General features: G+C 41.2%; 1 pseudogene; it reads right to left on the bottom strand.

Annotated features, from left to right (window-relative positions):
- Nucleotides 1–1,201: 1,201 nt before the first annotated feature.
- Nucleotides 1,202–6,243, bottom strand: LOC129405015 (uncharacterized; annotated as a pseudogene).
- Nucleotides 6,244–11,613: the final 5,370 nt, after the last annotated feature.

An 11,613-nucleotide genomic window follows, 5' to 3' on the forward strand; every position in this document is an offset into this window, starting at 1 on the left:
TAAACCCAGCATCCCTCCCACCCTCCCCAATCCCATCTCCCCCCACCCCACCCTGCCACTGTGGCAGGGCATTCCCTTCTGTTCTCTCTCTCTAATTAGCTGTTGAGGTTTGCCATAAAGGTGTTGAGTGGCCACTGTGCTCAGTCTGATTTTTGATGCCTTGGCAAACAAGACAGCGTCCCTGATTCTTGCTCATTAACAGAGGTCGGAACTGCGGATTCCTTCTCTCACTTGAGTGAAACATGATACTCCAAGCATAGCTCTTTCTGATACTCAATATTGTTATCATCCTGTTTTCATAGAGTGCAAGTCTCTGAGGCATATGTTAGTGCAGGAAGAACGGTGGAGTCAAAAAGATGTGCCCGGAGCCGGAGGTTCTTAGTCCTCTTAACCCTTCTTTGATGCTCTTGGAGGTATTTCACACTGCTCATTTCCTCCTGCGTAGTTTTGGCACCAAGTTGTTCCTCATGTTGAGTTCTCGACCCAGGTATATATAGCTGCTGCATTCGAAAATGTTCATTCCATTGAGAGCAAATGGAACTTTAGGGACTAGTTTGTTTTTCATGAACATTGTTTTGGTGAGATTCAGCTGCAGTCCGACCTTTCCACACTCACGGTCAAAGTCAGCCAGCATTTGTAACGCTTGGCTAATGTTTGGTGTTATTAAAATGATGTCATCAGCAAACTGGAGAGGATGTAGTTGCTGACCGTCTATCTTCACTCCCATTCCTTCCCATTCCAGTCGTTGCATGACATTCTCGAGGGTGGCTCTGAAGAGTTTCCATGAAATGGTATCACCCTGCCGAACCCCTCTCTTTATGTCAATGATCACTTCCTTGTAGAATGGTGAGATCCTGGGGTGAATCCGTAGTATAGCTTATGGAGGATCTTGATGTACTGAATTTGAATGCCCTGTTTAGCTAGGGCTTCAATGACAGCTTCAATCTCAACAGAATCTAAGGCCTTTTTTAAAGCGATGAACATTAGACAGAGCGGCATCTTGAACTCTCATGAAATTTCAATGAGCTTGGTCACTGTGTTGATATGGTTGATTGTGCTGAATCCTTTTTGGAATCCGGCTTTCTCGCATGTTTGTCCTTGGTCTACTGTTCTGCCTATTATATTCAGGATGACTTGCGTGAACAACTTGTAGATGACGGGCCGATTGGGCAATAGTTGCCGATGTCATGGATGCTCCCTTCTTATACAACAGATCGGTCCTGCTGGTTTTCCACTGGGACAGAACCATGCATTCAGACAGGTAGCGTGTAAAGAGCCGAGCCAATGTATTGACAAGTACTGGCGGCAGATTCTTCACGTGTTCAGGTCTGACCTTGTCTGGACTGGGTGCGGTACACATCTTTACTGACGAAATGATGTGTTAGATTTTGGAAGGGAGGATGTTGGGAACGACATATCAATCATGTGGGACTTGGTATGTGGGCAGGTGGATGTGGCTATCAAAGATATCCAAGTAGAAGTCATGAATAATCCTCACCATTGCCCTTTTGGAAGATGTGATAAATCCATCAGGACGTCGGAGGGCAGTCATCTTGGTCTTGTAGTTGGTGAAGGATAGGCGTGCATTGTGAATACTTTTCCCAGCTTCTGCCGCATCAGCCAACACTGCTGCTCTATTCTCCTTGAGGTCTTCTTTTATCATTTCTCTGCACAGCTTTGCAAATTAGGACATTAAATTGTGATTGCCTGAGACTCGTGCCAAACCAAGTTGATGAATGAGCTCGAGAGTTTCCGAAGACAGGTGTCTGTTTGTGGCTTTCCCACTTTCGGCATTCCTTGTGCAGTCATGGAGGTGCTGACCCAGTTGATCGTATTCCTTGTTGATGTTGTCAAGGATGGCATCTTCCCACGTTGTCAAAATAGGGCCAAAGAGCTCCCAGTTGGTGGCCATTCTGGGAATTTTCTTCTTAAACTTAAACTTTGCAGTCCTTTCTCCCAACTCTGTGAAGTAGAATTTTGCACGAAGGAGATGGTACTCCTATCTTGTTGGGAATTTTGGGACAACAGTGACATCAGTCAGGCAAAACCTTTAATTGAATATGGTATGGTCAATTTCGTCATGGAACTGTCCACTGGGAGACTCCCATGTCCACCCTTTAGATTCGGCCTTCTGGAACTGTGAGTTACCATGGATGGTCTTGGTTGATATGATGAACTCAGATAGTCTCTCACCCTGTTCGTTCCATTCTAGGCCATGGGTTCCAATGTGGAATTCTTCGGGCAACCTACTCAGTCCTCTCTTGGCGTTAAAGTCACTGACAATGGGACGAGAACTGGAGTGGCCACACACACGAAACGGCTCCTCTGCTCCTTAAAGACTATGATCCTGGAGGCTACTAATCACTTTTGGCACCCAGCGGCTTCTTACAGCGGCATCTAGACTGTGAACTGAGTTACAACCCCAGGCTGCCCAGGGAGGGAGAAGGTTTTTCTCTCTCAGCCTTGTCTTTCAGTGACTTCTGGCAGAAATCTCTCTGGACTTAATTACTAAAATATCAGAAATCCAAAACCTCATATATTCTTATATAGTCTTCACTTTCAGCAATGGAAAACAAATTATCAAATGATGTCCTTTCAGCAGGTTTGATTGTTGGGGGAGAATTCTAAATAATAATAGTGAGTTCTCTGTTGAAATTTTGAATGTACTCAAAGTATAGAGAGAGTAAAGTGAAGATAATTAGCCAGTCAGGTTGGGGGTGTGTGGGAGGGGGGCATATCGGGGTTCTTGGTGGTAGAACATGTGCACTGGTGAAGGGATGGGGGTTTGATCATTATATGACTGAGACTTAAACCTGAAACCTTCATAACTTTTTTCATGTGATTCAATAAAATAAAAATTAAAAAAAAAATAAAATCACCAACAATGATCTTGTACAAGGTGTGGTCTTCTTTATAGAACTTTTCCAGCTTTATGTAGAACTTCTCAATTTCTTCTTCATCGTAGTTAGATGTTGGTTTTGTAGACGACAAAGATAGAAACTGCCGACAGTGAGCTACATTTATTTAAGTGTAAATGTCCGATTCGGGTTGTTAGGCATTCAAATGAATCAATGCTCATGGCCAAGTTCATGTTGACAATGACACTGATGCCACCAACGCCTCTGTTTTACATGTTCCGAGGAACAGTTCTTCTCCAGTGTCGAAAATGGTGTAATGTGATTGATGCCTTCTCATTTCGGTCAGACCAATGATGTCGTACTTGATCTTCTGCGCTTGCATCATCAGGCCCTCGATGGATGCTTCTGATGCCAGTGTATGTGAGTTGAAAATACAGACAGTCATTTCATTCCTTCTTCATTTTGGCAGTCTAGTTTGTCCCTGAGATTTTGTCAGCTTCTCTTTGCTCATCCTTCTTAATGCTGTCATATTGGGGGCTCTTTTGGTGTCAGGCGAATGAAGCCCATTGTTGTTACTATTTTTGGCATATTGAATACACCATGGATAGCTTGCCAGGCTCTGCCATGCAGGCGGGGTACTCTTGGTAGCTCGCTGGGCTCTCCGAGAGGGATGGAGGCTTTTAAGGAGGCCTCCCATCAGCCTTACAGGTGTTCCCATGGTTCACACCATATTTGAAACCCATCAAACATGGTGCAGAAATTAAGAAAAATGGTTATTAAGTGTCATGTGGTGTGTTGCATGGCTTCTCTGCTTTGCGGCCTCGTAGTCCGGAAAGCTGCATGGAGCATGGCGGTGGCTGGGTAGTGGAGGTAGTGGAGGTTAGCTGATGAGGTTCAATGTTTAACATATCTGTTGCTGAGTCGTTCCTTCCCAACCGCTTCCTAGAATTGCATAGCGCAGGCAGGAGGCAGGGGCTGCTCAGGACTACAGATCATAAGATAGAAGGAAGGAAAAATAGCCATAAGCACCATTAACTCCTGCTTATATAACCCTTGGGCTGGAGCAATAGCACAGCACATAGGGTTTTGTCTTGCACGTAGCTGACCCGGGTTAAATTCCTCCATCCCTCTTGGAGAGCCCGGGAAACTACTGAGAGTATCCCGCCTGGCAAGCTCCCTGTGGAGTATTTGATATGCCAAAATCAGTAACAACAAGTCTCACAATGGAGACATTACTGGTGCCCGCTCAAGCAAATTGATGAGCAACGGGATGACATACATATTTATATACATATATATATATGTATATATATATACACACACACACACATGTATGTATGTGTGTGTCTGTGTGTGTGTCTGTGTGTCTCTGTGTGTGTGGACTGGAGCGATAGCACAGCGGGTAGGGCATTTGCTTGCATGTGGCCGACCTAGATTTGATTCATTCTTCCCTCTTGGAGGGGCTGGAGCAATAGTACAGCGGTTGGGCGTTCGCCTTTCACAAGGCCAACCCGAGTTCGATTCCTATGCTCCTCCCGGAGAGCCTGGCAAGCTACGGAGAGTATGGAGCCTGGCAAGCTACCCGTGAGTATTGGATATGCCAAAAACAGTAACAATAAGTCTCTCAATGAGAGACATTACTGGTGCCTGCTTGAACAAATCAATGAGCAACGGGATGACAGTGACAGTGACAGTCCCTCTTGGAGAGCCCAACAAGCTACCGAGAATATCCTGCCCACACAGTAGAGCCTAGCAAGCTACCCGTGGCATATTCAATATGACAAAAACAGTAACAAGTCTCACAATGGAGACATTATTGGTGACCGCTTGAGCAAATCGATGATGAATAATGGGCTGACAGTGCTACAGTGCTCTATGTGTGTGTATGTATGTATGTATATATATTTATATATACATATATATACTTATATATATATTTGTATTTCTTTAATGCCCAATTTAATGCCCGATTTATTCCTGGGTCATGTGGTTTTGCTTCTCACTTTCTTCTGAGATAACTTTCTCTTAAGTGTAAACTTCTCTTCTGGTTTATGATCCAATCTGCTGGTTATTGTTTGGTTGGTTTTGGGTCTTTGTGTTTGTGTGTGTGTGCGCGCACACGCGCGCGTGTGTGTGTATTTGCTACTAATCCATAAGTTCATAGGGTGAACTTATATTTGGGTTAATATGACCATTATCCCCTTCAAATTCTGCTGTGTATCTTCTTCAGAACATATCCATATTCACTTGGATATGTTCAATGACCAGAGAATCTATATGTAAATACTTAAGCTCAGCATTACTCTGAAGTTCTGACCAGCTGTAGTAAATATTTAGCATTTATTTTTGGCTACCAATTGTGTCCAACCTCAATCTTTAGCCTAGATACAAATACCAAGTACCTTTTATAATGAACAGAGCTATTTGTGCAAATAGCTCCTGCATATGAACATCCTTCAATTTCTGGGTGGATAATTCAGATATTCATGCCTTGAGTGGATTAGAAATTTTTCTGAGTGTTCTTGAAGTATCACAATGATTTTAGATTCTTGCTTTACATGAATTATTAGCAATATATTTTATGACCACTTAAAGCTGATTATGAGAACAGGCATTTTTTATTCTAAATATGCACAGATCCTCCACTTGCATTCATGCTGGAATCTGAACTCTAGTTAAGCCTATACATGACTGTTCGTCCAGAGGCTGAGAAACTAAAATAAATAAATAAATAAATAAATAAATAAATAAATAAGAGGAGCAGCTTCCCATATTTAACTTTACATCTAGGATTAATGGATCCTCCTTTTCCAGGGACATAGAGAGGTCATTTTTCTTCACTTCACTTTATCACTGACCTATAGTACAGGGAAATAATAAAGCTTCTTTCATAGCATTTTTCTTCTTTTGTATCCCTCCTTCAGAACAGAGAAGTAATGTGAAATCCTGAAAATCTCTTAAGAGGAATAGAATGTGGCTGCCCTTAGCTGTTCCTCTCTTATCCCTGAGCTATCCAATCTAAGATCCAAAGGTGAAGAGAAGATTAAGGTGTATGATTCCACCAGTCAAAAGGGTTAATGTTCATTGATCACAGATTCACCATATATTTAGCTCTATAATGAAAATTATTTAATTTTTTCCCAAAAACTTAAATTTGAAGTTTTATTTGATGTGTTTGGTACATATCAATGATATGGTGCTCAGTGACTGATTAAACCTTTTTTTCTCATGGTTGGAGAAAGCATTTTGTATTATCCTTAAATAAATATAGGCCTCTTTCTCCACCTTTTACAGCACCCATCCGCTCACTGACATACTTACAGTTGGTCTCTTTTGTAGTGATTTCCAGCCCCTGTAAATCTTGTTGCTCATATTCTTCATCCATACTTGCAGCAACTATTTTTATCATGCAGGACTGAGTGAACACCTCTAACAGAATGTGCTTCAAAATAGGATTAGGATGCTTCTTAATCCAAGGTTCCTAGTGCAGTTCACACTTCATTAAGACTCTGGGTTAATTTCTTTGTTTTAGCAACTTGCCACTTAGCTACCCAGGGGATTGGGGATCACATATTCTTAGTTACTATACAATTATGATGTGCTGGGAGTCAAGTTAAAATCCATTCAGCTGAGAAAAACCACCACCTTTGCATTTCTTTCAAGTACACTATCATGTTTAATGTCTCATAACCATCCTGTGAGATTGGTTGTTACAGTCATAGAAGAATCTCAGGGGACTTATGTGATGAAGTAAAATCTACATTTCCTTGTGATTTCACATAAAGTTTCAGAAATATAAGGATCCCCAAACCTAGTGGAATCATTTGTTTTTATAGGTAAAAATAGGATGAGTGATTCACTTCTGGGACATTTTTTTAATGTGTCATTGACAACCACTGATCAATATTTTCACTTTGTTTTTTAATTATTTTTTATTTTTATTTTATTTTATTGAATCACCGTGAAAAAATATATAAAGCTTTCAGGTTTAAGTCTAAGTCATGTAATGATCAAACTCCCATCCCTTCACCAGTGCACATGTTCCACCACCAAGAACCCCAATATACCCCCCTCCTACCCACCCTCCACCTAGGAAGCTAATGATATTCACTTTATTCTCTCTAGTTTGAATGCATTCAATATTTCAATAGAGGACTCACTACTATTGTTTGAAATTTTTCCCCCGACAATCAGGCCTGCTAAAAAGGCATCATTTAATAATTTCTTTTCATTGCTGAGAATTAAGACTCTATGAGCTTGTGCGGCTGTTACAGCGGCTGTGCGGTTTTGGATTTCTGATATTGTAGCACAGCTCACAGTCTAGTTGCATTTCTGTAAGAAACTGCTCTGGGTGCCAAAATGGGTTAAAAGACCTCTCGGATCATAGTCTTTAGGAGCAGAGGGTCCGTTTCTCGTGCTGCAGCTCCGGATCTTATCTGGACAGAGGGCGTGCTGGTAACGGCCGCCCCCACTTCCAGGACTACCTACAAGCCACATCACTGAAAAGTCCTACCTCTAGGTTGGGGGTCTTAGGAGGTGGCTCTCGACACGTGGATGTTGCTGCCGCCGTCATTTTCTGCGCAGAAAAACAGGGCAGAAAAGGAAAATCCCTCCACGGGAGGCACAGGGTTGTAGCACAGCTCATAGTCTAGATACATTTCTGTAAGAAGCTGCTCTGGGTGCCAAAATGGGTTAGAAGACCTCTCGGATCATAGTCTTTAGGAGCAGAGGGTCCAATATTTTCACTTTAAACACATGCTTTTCACCAAATTTACCAGTTGTCATTACAACATATTTCACAATTCAATAAGGAGAATTTACCCAACATATTCGGAAAAATGTCAATGAAGATGTTCACTGGTTTCTAGTAATATAAATTAAATACCCTACCTATAGTTTTCATGTGTCCAAATGTCTCTGTAAGGCTGTATACATGTCAATTACTTGTTAGGGCTGATGTTTTGGCCTAATCATCACCTTTATTCTTCTGTCAGGTTTTTTTTCTCACTGCATTTATTAATGATGAATTCTTTGCACACACTAAACTAATAATGATGCAAAAATTTATTATTGCTGTCTATCATTTGGGAAAACTTCAACATATATTCATTTTACAAGGAAAAAGCAATTCAATCAGATACTTAAGGCTAAGTCCATGGGACAGCTAAATAAGGGTTTTCATAAAGATGTGCTATTCTCCAAAAGCTATACTCAAAATTTGTAGACATCTAAAGTTGAGGCAAATTTAAGTGGCCTATTATAGTTATGTCTACTTAAAATATGAGTTTTGTTGTTTCTAAACACTTATGTTCATTCTCCAGTTGCACTTCTGTTCTTAGGGGAGCAAAGTAAATGGAAGGAAAAATATTATGATGCAGGAGTGTCATTCTGTGACCCAGAGGAAGAGGGATCATGAAGCCTGGGTGTTCTAAATCATCCTGTCTCCTACACTGGTCTTTATGATTTTGATCAAAGTATCATCATTTAAGGACCTAGGCATCTATTCCATATGAATGCATCTTCATTCTCCAACAATTCTTTCTACAGCTCTCTCTCTCTCTTATTTAGAAAGAATATATACTTTTAATATCCACTTTTCACTGCATTAAGAATGGGAATTATGGAGAAAAAGGTTTTTTTTTTCCCTGTGGAGAAAAAAAACACTTCTCCTTAATGCAAACTATAGGTGAAAAAATCAGACTTTGGATAATAGGCACCTCTCTAGACTCACAAGGTAATGGAAATCTTGGGCAGTTAGAATTAAAAGCACTTACTTTTTGTTTCTGAGAACCATTGAGTCACCTACTAAATGGAAATGGTGTTTCATTGACCCCCCCTTAAAATCACAGGCAAAAAGATATAAAATGATGGTGTATTTGTACATTTGGTATGTTTAAAAGTTTTATATTAAAATCTAAAATGGTATTTTTTCCTTTTGTTTTTTTTGGGGGGTCACACCTGGCGATGCACAGGGGTTACTCCTGGCTCTGCACTCAGGAATCACCCCGGCGGTGCTCAGGGATGCTGGGAATTGAACCCGGGTCGGCCACTTGCAAGGCAAACGCCCTACCCACTGTGCTATTGCTCCAGCCCCTAAAATGGTATTTTTAGTATTCAAAAAATAATTAAGAGTTAAATAATTTAATTAGATATTAGTTTTTAAAATTTATTGTGCATGTTTATATTGTGCATGTCAAATTATAAATATGTGAATATTGAAAGTTTTCAGGTGTTGAAAATATTCATGTCAGACAAAGCTCTCATAAAGAAAGAATCATGGCATATAAGTCAGAAGAAGATTCACTTCTTTAAGAATCTTGGATTTTAAAGTCTTATTTATTTTCTTCTTTTTTGATATTTAATAATTTTAAGATGCAGAGAACAAACTGTTGGGAGTTGACCTATTCTCCAAGATTGTGTGAAAGAAACATGTTAACATGAATTTAGCTAAGTTATAGATGAGACCACAAGAAATATTTTACAACAATATTTAAGGGGTCAGAGAGATAGTAAAGCAGGTTAGGCATTTGCTATGCACACAACTCACTCGGGATTGATCCCTGGCACAACATATGGTCTCCTAAGAACCTTTAGGAGTAATCACTGTGGACATAATCATGAGTAAGACCTGAGCACTGCTGGGTATGACCTAAATCTCATCCCCATCCCTCAAAAATAGTTATTCCATATAAATGTTATTACTTTTCTAGGAAAGCATTATCCCATTTTACATGAGGTAAAGTAATGTAACTCAAAGGGGTCATAAAAGTAGCAAGAGAATACAGGTAAACATGGCATCTTTTATTTATACTATTTATATGATAGTCATTTTACATTTTTGAAACAGGAAATATGGAACATATATGTGTCTGTGCATTTGTATTATATAGACCTATTGGCAGATATCAGTTAAATTTAATACACACTCACACACAGACACACAACAGTTTTATTTTTGTGTTTTGGTTTTGGAACCACACCATTGGTGTTCAGGACTTACTCCTGGCTCTCCTCAAGGATCATTCCTGGTGTGCATTGGGAGACCAGGGATTAGACCATGCTCTGCTAAATGCAAGACATTCCTCTAGAGCCATAACACTATTGAAGGAAAACCACTGAATCTATCACTTCACAAGTGGTAAGGGGAGTGGGAGGAGTAATTCTAGAACATGTACACTGAGAGGATCCCAGGGAATATTGATAAAACCTCTAGAACACCAAGAAAAATCACTGTATCACTGTCATCCCGTTACTGATCGATTTGCTTGAGCAGGCACCAGTAATGCCTTCATTGCGAGACTTGTTGTTACTGTTTTTGGCATATTGAATATGCCATGGGTAGTTTGCCAGGCTCTGCCTTGTGGGCAAGATACTCTTGGTAGCTTGTTGGGCTCTCTGAGAGAGACAGAGGAATTGAACACGAGTAGGCTACATGCAAGGCAAAGGCCCTACCTGCTCTGTTATCGCTCCAGCCCACCAAGAAAAATATCCAGAAAAATATTAATATCATTCAAGACTCTTACTAATACTAATATTATTCAAGATTCTTATTTTGTTTCTGTGAAGTAAAGATTGGCGTCAAAAAACCCTACATTTCCTGGCCCAGGTGGCCCAGTGTGAAATAGAACCTCAGCCTACTTGATAACCTTCACCCTTAGGACTGCACTCATTTGTGGAGAATAGAATAACATCACATGAAACTGACACCGAAGGACAGTAGATACAAGGGCAGGGGGATTGCCCCATAGCTGGAAGACTGCTTCATGAGCGGAGGGGAGAAGGCAGATGGAATAGAGAAGGGATCACTAAGAAAATGATGGCACTAAGAAGGCAGATGGGGATGAACCAAGAGCCGCGGCACGAGAAGCAGAGCCTCCCGCCTACTGACTGTGATCCTGAGGTCTCCTAACCCATTTTGGCACCAGAGCAGATTCTTGGAGCCATGCATTTTGACTGCGAACTGAACTACAACCTCGTGCAGCCCGGGGAGGGATTTTTTTCCCTCTCCACCCCATTTTTCTGAGCGAAAATGGCGGCAGCGGCAGCAACCACGCGGTGAGAGCCACCCTCTAAGACCCCTACACCAGGAGGTAGGACTTTCTTTAGTGACGTAGCCTGTAGGTGATCCTGGGAGGGGAGGTGTTCCCGGCGCGCCTTCCGCCCAGAGATGAACCAAGAGCCGCGGCACGAGAAGCAGAGCCTCCCGCCTACTGACTGTGATCCTGAGGTCTCCTAACCCATTTTGGCACCAGAGCAGATTCTTGGAGCCATCCATTTTGACTGTGAACTGAGCTAAAATATTAGAAACCCAAAACCGCGCGGCCGCTATCGCGGCCGCGCGGACTCAAAATCTTCACCTTTACCAAGGAAGAGAAATTATTAGATGATGCTTATTCAGCAGGCCTGATTGTTGGGGAAAATTTCCAATCAACAATAGTGAGTTCTGTATGGAAATATGAAATGTACTCAATATATAGAGAGAATAATGGGAATATCATCAGCTACTTAGATGGGGGGTGGGGTTGGAGGGGGGTGTATTGGGGTTTTTGGTGGTGGAACGGGTGCACTGGTGAAGGGATGGTGGTTTAATCAGTATTTGACTGTGACTTAAACCTGAAAGCTTTGTATTTTTTTTGTTTTCACGGTGGTTCAATAAAATATTTCTTTAAAAAAAAAAAAAATAAGAAGGCAGATGGAATAGAGAAGGGATCACTAAGAAAATGATGGCTGGAGGAACCAGCTGGGATAGAGATGC

The sequence above is a fragment of the Sorex araneus genome, chromosome 5 (assembly GCF_027595985.1).
Source record: "Sorex araneus isolate mSorAra2 chromosome 5, mSorAra2.pri, whole genome shotgun sequence".
Classification (NCBI taxonomy): domain Eukaryota; kingdom Metazoa; phylum Chordata; class Mammalia; order Eulipotyphla; family Soricidae; genus Sorex; species Sorex araneus.